The 9,494-nt window shown below is 29.7% G+C and overlaps 1 pseudogene; it reads left to right on the forward strand.

The window, feature by feature from the left end:
• On the forward strand, nt 1-4,980 carry LOC120156086 (annotated as a pseudogene).
• The last annotated feature ends 4,514 nt before the right edge of the window (nt 4,981-9,494 follow it).

A 9,494-nucleotide genomic window follows, 5' to 3' on the forward strand; every position in this document is an offset into this window, starting at 1 on the left:
TTTGCTTGGTCTGGCATCCTTCTCCTTGCCTCTTTATTATTCTTATTCTCTGCGTCACTCTTTCGCTTTCTTTCATGCGTCTCTCTATTATTTACTGCAACTAAACAGGTTTGTAACCATCCCTTTTACTATTTCGTTTCTTCCTCTAAATTTTCCTCTGCTCCTTCCATCGATATTTTAGGTTCAAGAAAGTATGCTTTCTTCTGCTTCTGATTTCATTTTGAGGGGTTGTTTTTGTTACTTTCCTTGTTAAATTTAAGTTTAGTTGGTTTTCTTTCTGGGTTTGCGTAGTTGATTCAGCTATGTAAAATTATTAGCATAAGAGTTTGAATGGAGTTCTGTTTTTTTAAAGCTCCTGCTTGAATCTGGAATTGGAGATCTCATGTTCATGTAAAGCTTAATGAGAACAGTACATATGTATATTTTATAATTAGTTCATTTCTTGGTGTAGGTCTTGTTTTCATGATTTGAATCCATGAAACTCTTGCTTAGACCAAATCAATACTTGTATTTGAATAAAAAATAGTCCACTTAATTGGTTTGTGCCTTGTTTTAAATTGAAGTAGTTAAAGGTTTGAATTGCCTAGCTTCAAGAAAGAATAAAGATGTGGTATTCTCCTGTTGGAATATCACTATTGGACCCGAAATTTGAGAGGACCATCTGATTCCACAACCATGTTTATCTTTTAATTTCCGTTAAAAAACTTAGTGCGTTCAATTCATTACCTCTTCCCTCATATGTGAGATTTGAGTCGAGTGAAATGATAAATCTGTTTAAGGTTGCTTATTGAACCAGTAGATGCTTTCTGTCTCTTTGTTAGCTTTGTTGATTGGTGATGACTCTGCATTTCATTCGATAGGTGTATTTAGTCTGTGTTGAAGTGTGTTTTTGAAAGAAGAAAAGGCTAAAATGCTTTCGTATTTAAGATATCTTATGTGCCTATGCTATTTTTCAAAGTGATTTTTGTTTAACTAGTTGGTTGTAGCTTTTCTGCTGGACACTGGCCCTGTTATTTGCCTAGATTCCATCCTTTCGTAACACCAATTCGTCTTCTATGTATCACTTGGCTCAATAGAATTTTTCATGTTTGTTTCAGACTTTCAGTAAGTCCCAGTTGTCATCTCTTGGAAGAGAGTGTAATTTGGCAGCTCAGGCAGCAATTTTTTCCTCGCACCTTAAACATATGTTTGTTTTCCCTCTACGATTGACATTAAAGTAAAGAACCATGCAAAAGGAGAATAATACAGCCCACTCATCAGCAATCACTTCTCGGGTTCAGCACCGTAGACGATCTAATGAGGTTGGTTACTCAAATGTTGATGTGTGGGTGGATTTTTGTTCAATGGTCCTAAATTCTTGTTGCCGTCACATTTGTAAAGGATATTTTCATTTGCAAGAAAGGTATTATTTTTTAATTTCTTAAAGTTGAAATATGCTATGAGGTTATTCCAGAACCTAGCAAAGCAAATGGTGGAAAGTTGCTTGTTGACGACAATAACAAGTACAAATCAATGTGGATCCGGACATACTCTACTGTCTGGATGATTGGGGTTTTTGCATTAATCGTCTACATGGGTCATCTCTATATTACTGCTATGGTGGTGGTTATCCAAATATTTATGGCTAAAGAGTTATTCAATCTACTCAGGAAAGCAAATGAAGATAGGCATCTTCCAGGTTTTAGGCTGTTAAATTGGTTAGAATACTACCTTTTCTTTCAATGTCTTCCAAGATTTTTCATTCCTTAAAAGAATCTTAATAGCATCTTTTTTAATAACATTATAATGTATTTAGCTTTGCTTTTATGGGCACAGGCACTTCTTCCTCACTGCAATGTTGTTTGTATATGGTCGCCTACTCAATCAACCACTCATCAATAACGTAACTTCGGATAAATTTTTGTATCAGTTTGTGAGCAGCCTTATCAAGTATCATATGGCTATTTGTTACTTCTCGTACATTGCAGGTTGGTTAAGGATATATTTTCAACTGAAAGCATGGAGGATTAATCATGTCAAGCATTCATCAAATAATATCTTAAAGTTCTCGTTGGAACAAAGTGGGACTAGATGTGCTCTCTGTGAACATCTTTATTGTTTTCTTATATGTTAGATGGTTTCTTACCTGCTATATGGTGATTGCACCTTGAAATTCTCTTCTTTTTCATAAAAAATAATCTATATAACCATTTATATCATTATATTTTTGGTTTTCGGTTCTTGGGATCAGGTTTTATATGGTTTATTCTTACATTGAAGAGGAAGATGTACAAGTATCAGTTTGGCCAGTATGCATGGACACATGATTCTTATTGTGGTGTTCACGCAGTCATCCTTTACTGTGGTCAATATCTTCGAAGGAATATTTTGGTAACTTCTCTTTATCATCACCATTTTACTTAGATGTGAAAATATATATATATTTGTAAGCATTCAAAATGAAATAAAGTAGAAAAGATCTATGTTTTTTAATTTTTGATATATTCAATGTTGTCGGTACTTTCATTTTCTTGCCCTCTCTAATCTTCTTATTCCAGGTTTCTTCTTCCAGCATCGCTTATCATTATCAATGACATTTTTCCTTACATCTTTGGTTTCTTCTTTGGAAGAACCCCACTAATCAAATTATCTCCTAAGAAAACATGGGAGGGGTTTATAGGAGCGTCTGTCACAACTATAATCTCGGCATTTGTGGTGAGATTTGTTTTTCCCTTTATGGTGTTGACTCCATCTTGTTTGTATTTAGGGGGTTCATTCATCATCCAATTTTACATCACAATTACATGTCGAATAGTGCAACAATCCAGGTTTCTATATAAATATTCGTGTTGAGCTTCCTTCTCATTGTTCATCTGTAAAGATCCAGATTTAGTGAAATGACATGTACTCTTGGCAGTAAACCTGTGAAAATTCATCCTAATCCTGTAATTGGAAGTTCTAATTCTCTTGCCTTAATTACTAGGGCTGAATGAGAAGTATTTTAAAAACTTATTTTTGTTATCATTTTCGTTGCTCATTGTGCTCCTATAGCATGAATACACGAACCTTTAATGAAACAGGAAAACTTTTGTTATTTGTCTTTCATTTTTGTTAGGTTTTCATCCCAGCATGTCTGCATTAACATGGAGTGAGTTTTTGCATCTGCAGCTTGCGAATATCTTGGGTCGTTTTGAGTGGCTAACCTGTCCCAGGAAGGTAATTTTTGTATTCAACCTATTATCCTTTGATCCTTCAAGAAGTATGCAAGTTCCTTTTTCAGAAAATTTAGGATGATAGGGTATTGATTGCAGGATTTATCAGCCGGTTGGATTCAATGTGACCCAGTTCCATTATTTAAACCAGAGTCTTATACTTTACCGGGGTGGATTTCTCAATCGGTAAGCCTACATTCATATATGAATTTATTTCCCGTGGTCAAACTTGAAGGCCAGGAAATTTGCTATGGATAGGTTTAAAAGTCACCTATGTCATTAAGGTGTAAATTTTAATCTCCGAGTTACATTGCTCCATCATTTGCAGTTTACTTGGAAAGAGATTTCTATTTTGCCGGTTCAATGGCATGCTTTATGCCTCGGTTTGTTTGCATCAATTATAGCAACTTTTTTGCTAGTGGTTTTAAAAGAGCTTTCAAGATCAAGGTACAAACTTCTTTCATATTCTATATTCAGATTTCGACATAGCTTTCCTTTGATACCGACTAAAGTATCAAATGTTAACTCCGCTATGAATATTGCGACAGGATTTTGGTGATAGTATACCGGGACATGGTGGAATTACTGATAGAATGGATTGCCAGGTGAGAAAATCGAGACATTTATCCTTAGTTCAACGTTTAAACCTTTAAAACTAAGTTTTCACCACACTTTTTAAACAAGCTTTTCTCAGCTGGAGCTTTTTCCAACGGCAATGTTAAACTAGTCCCGAGTTAAAAGGCTTTGTATTTTAGCTCGAACGAACTGACATATTGGTTCATCGAAACCGTAATGTAGATGGTGATGGCGGTATTTGCATATATCTATCTCCAGTCATTTGTTGTACGTGAGGGCATCTCGGTTGATTTGATCTTGGACCAGGTAAAAGCCTTTATGCGGTTTTCTTGTTTTCACTTTGGTCCATCCATATTAGTACTGCTACACTATACGTGGTATGGGCTTTTCATTGTTCTTAAGGCACCCATGTTTGAAACTTGTGTCAAACACGTGGATATGATATATAAGGATCCTCCTAATGCTTGAAAAAATTTAGAGCAGTTTGATCATAAATGTATCCGACACTCACACCTGAGTTCGAGTGATACAAGCTGCAACTGGTATATATGGTGTTCGTTGCTATGCAGATGTTAACAAACCAAATACATGAAAAATATTTAAAAAAGTCTAGTCATACATATAGTCGACACCTACACCCGTGTCTAAGTAACATATACGACTAGTATAACCATAGATAAGTTATACATGTTTGTTGCTAGGCATATATCAACAAACCAAATACCGGAAAAATACCAGAAAAGTCTGGCCATACTCGTATCTGCCACTCACATCTAAGTTCAAATAACATAGACTACAAATAGTATAAGCATAGATAGGTTATACATGGTGTTTAAATGCAAATAATTACAAAGCCAAATACGTGAAAAATTATAAAAAGGTCTACCCATACTCATATCACTCACACCCGAGTCCGAGTAACATAGGCTACAACTAGTATAAAGGATATACATGGTGGTTGTTTCTGTGCAGATATTGTCAAGCCTTAGTTTGGAGGAACAACAAACTCTTGCGATGAAGCTTGGGCAGATCTTGCAGGAAAGATTTGGACAATCTTAAAATGTGTTTTGCTTAGAATCATGTGTCTAGGCAAATTACGTTGTCTCTTCCTTTCTCCAACCTGTGTATTGTCTTATAACAACAGACAATGACGCTTCTGTACATGGTGGTGTGTCATATTCATATTTTTAGGCAAAGAGGTATTCTTTCTGAACACGTTTTGTACAGTCAATTTACGTTAGTTCAAATATGCTCAATTACTTTAACTGAGATGACCATCCAGCTCAGTTGGTAGAGCATAAGGTTCTTAACCTTGAGGTCGTGGGATCGAGTTCCACGGAGGGCATTTCATAATTCGGAGGTCTCTTACGGAAGTTGCTCTCAACCTGGTGTTGGGAGTAGCCTACTATCTTACATCCCCCTTACCCCATTACATATGGGAACAAGGGTCAACCACTTTAATTGATGTATATGAAAACGTTATTTTTTAACTAGTGTCGCTTTTATCTGTCAGTCACTTCGCTTTTATTTTTGGTTTTATAACTCTTTTCTCCCTATATTTTAGTCTAATTTTCAGTTTGCCAATTGTATTATTTAAAAGTTTTGATAAGAAAAATACATGGAGTAATATATGTTAGGGTAAACTAAACTATTGATCACTTAACTATATAGTCTTTTTACTTTTATCATCGATTTTTTAATTTTGTCAATCAGACTACCTAAATATTTAATTGTGTGAAATCAAATAACTAGCCATTAACGATTAATGGAATGGATATGGTGATGTGGTAGTTAAAATATTTGGTATAATTACATATCTAGTCATTGATATTTACATATTATATTGATTTGATATTAATTTTAATAAATTAAAATAAATTTAATCATCGAGTTAGATAATATCATGTGCCATCTTCAATTAGAAAAATAATTATATTTTAATTTAATATACATTAAATCAATAACAAGGTGACATGTGTAAACTATGGTGGAAAGAAAATAAAACACACATCAAATGCTTGCAAGGGGCTCAAACATGGCAATCTTGGATGATAGTGGGAATACTCTTACCTCTGAACTGAACTTGCTTTTCTAGTTTAATACATACAATATATTGTATATATTATGTATCACTGTATAAATTTTTAATATTTTAATTTAAATTTACATATTAAATTAAATTCACATCTTAACATTAAAAAATATATATATAATTTTTATCTTAATTTATTAAATATATTTAATTTTAATTTGAAAAATATATTTTAATATTATTTTAACTTAAAAATATATCTTATTCTTTTATTAATTTTTAAAATATATCTTAAATTAAAATAAAAGTAAAATATATTTCATAATTTAAGATAAAAATAAAATATTTTAAAGGTAAAATATGATTAAAATAAAAATTTTAAGCTAAAATAAGATTAAAATATATTTTTTAAACTAAAATAAGACTAGAATATATATTTTTAAGTTAAAATAAGACTAAAAAAATTTTAAGCTAAAATAAGATTAAAATATATTTTTTAAACTAAAATAAGACTAGAATATATATTTTTAAGTTAAAATAAGACTAAAATATATTTTTTAAATAAAAATAAAAATAAATTATATTGAATAAGTTAAGATAAAAATAAAATATACTTTTAATATTAAAATATGTATTTAAATTAAAATGTATAAAATATTAATAATTTACACAGTGATATATAATATATACCATATATTGTATGTTTTAAACCTAAAAAAGCAAGTTGGCTCAGCGGTTGAGCAGTCCCATTATCATCCAAGGTTTCCAGGTTTGAACCCCTTACATGCATTTGTTGTGCGTTGTGGAAAGTATATTGAATTAAAATAAATTATATTTTAATTAATACTCCAATTGGATGATGATACATGATTTGATTTGATTTGATGATTAAATTTATTTTTAATTTATTAAAATTAGCATTAAATTAATATAATATGTAAGAATCAGTGACTAGATATGTAATTATACTAAATATTTTAATTGCCACATCACCATGTTTGTTAAATGTTAACGGCAAGTGGTTTAATTGAATAAAATTAAATAGTTAAGTAGTCTGATTGAAAAAAATAAAAGATCAATAGTAAAAGTAAAAAGATTAAATTGTTAAATGGTCAATTGTATAATTTATCCATTATTTTATAATTTAATTATCTTTTAGAAAATATACACGAGTGCAACAACAAATTACGTGGCGCAATATTCTTTCAATAGGCACATGTGGGGACGGGCTTTCTACTAATGTAACTACAATTATTGATTAATTACTTTTCCACTAAAATGAAAAACCTAGTTATTAGGAATTACACTAATTTAGGATATGTCAATTTTTAATTATAGAAACTCATAAAATTATTTAAAAATTAAATTTATTTATTTTATTATTTAATTTATATAAAAAATTAAGATCAAAATTTTAATTATGCATCAAATATGTATCTAAATCAATTAAAAATTTAAATATTTCTAGAAATAAATATATTTTTCATTTCTATAATCTCAAATTAATTTCAAATAAAAAAATTTACATTCACATAAACAATGTATATAAACTATATAAACTATATAGTTTATAGATAGGTAATATATATTAAACTACTATATAAACTATATATATTACATATGAACTATATGTATAAACTATATAAACTATGTAAACTATATAATATATATATTTTAGTTTACATATGAACTATATATATAAACTATATAAACGTATGAACTATATATATATAATTTATTAATGAACTATATAAACTATTTATATAGTATATACTACATATATAAACTATATATACTATACAATTTACATATGAATTATATATAAAAACTATAATTTATATATAAAATATATACTATACTTAATATTTATATACTATATAATATATATAGTTTACATTATTACATATGAACTATATATATAAATTATATAAACTATATAGTTTACATATAAACTATATATGTAGTTTATTAATAAACTATATAAACTATTTATATAGTATACATGGGCGGACCCAGGACAAAAATTCAAGGGTTGCACAAAAAAATTCTTATAAATTTTTTTAGGGGTTGCACAATATTAAAGGTGACACTTGTATTAATTAAAAAAAATTAGAAAAAATTAACACTAAGTAGACATTTTTGTTGTATAAAATTTTTTTTCTATAAGAATTTATCTGAAATATAGGGATTCTACCTAAAAATCACAAAATATATATATAAAAATACTAAAATAATATCATTTGATCAATGTTCTTCACAATTTGAGGGGTTGCTCGGGCTACCCCTGGCAACCCCCTGGGTTCGCCCCTGATAGTATATAGTATATACTATATACTATAGTTGATATTTATGTACTATATATTATATATATAAACTATATTGTATAGTTTACATATGAACTATATATAAAAACTATATATATATATAAAGTGTATGTTATATATAAACTATATATTATATAGTTCATTAGTATATTTAAACTATATAGTATATATAAACTATATATTATATGGTTCATTAGTATATATAACCTATATATTATATATAAATTATATAGTATACATAAACTATATGGTATATATAAACTATATATTATATAGTTCATTAGTATATATAACCTATATATTAATTTATTAATATAAACATATATATTAATTGAAAGAATTGGAAAATATATGAGGATCAAATTGAACAAATTTTAAATATGAAGCTTAAATTAATAAATTGCACATTAAATTTGGACTAAATTGAATAAATTTTAAATATAAAGCTTAAATTAATATATTGCATCATTAAATTTGGACTAAATTGAACAAATTTAAAACTAGAAGATAACGCTACAATGCCAAATGAAGTTAAAAAAACATACGGGTTAAAACCCAAACCCGAAACCCAAACGAACCCGTATAAAAGGCAAAATTTTTCCAATTACAACCATTTTCCTTTATTTTCTCATTTTGTTATTTTGCTCTCTCTAACTCTCTGATTCTCTCAAAATTCTCAGACTTCTCTTTAGAAATTCATCTGTGTTCATCTTTTTTCATCAGTGTTTATTCCAAAAACCCTCATTTGATCTTCACAAAAATAAAATCCAAACCATTTCGTGTTTTTTCGATAAAACGCCCAAAAATTCAACCCTTGTTCATCCGTATTCATCCTAGTTCTTCCCCAAACCATTATTTGATCTTTACAAACACCAAAACCTAAACCCATTCATGTTTTTTTATCAAACACCAAAACATTAAACCCTTATTCATTTGTGTTCTTCCCCAAACTCTTACAAACACCCAAAACTTAAAACCAATTTGTTTTTTTCCCGATCAAACACCAGTTCATCCTTGTTAATCCCCAAACCCTTCTTTGATCCTTACAAACACCGAAAACCAAAACCCAAACTGTTTGTTTAGATTAAACCCACCACTGTTCATCTTCTCTAAGCCTAACCCGAACCTAAACCCGAACCCGAACCCAAACTCGAACTTGATCCTAAACCCGAAACCAAACCCAAACCCGAACTCGATCCTTAACCCAAACCCAAACCCAAACCCAAACCTAAACCCAAACCCAAACCCAAACCTAAATCCAAACCCAAACCCTAACTAAGCCTATTCACTTTTTACTCATGTTCATCCTATCTAATCCCAAACCTTAAACTATTATCTTAATCTTTTGTCTCTGTTCATCTTCTCTAACTC

The sequence above is a fragment of the Hibiscus syriacus genome, unplaced genomic scaffold (genome assembly GCF_006381635.1).
Source record: "Hibiscus syriacus cultivar Baekdansim isolate YM2019G1 unplaced genomic scaffold, ASM638163v2 tig00111213_pilon, whole genome shotgun sequence".
NCBI classification, from domain to species: domain Eukaryota; kingdom Viridiplantae; phylum Streptophyta; class Magnoliopsida; order Malvales; family Malvaceae; genus Hibiscus; species Hibiscus syriacus.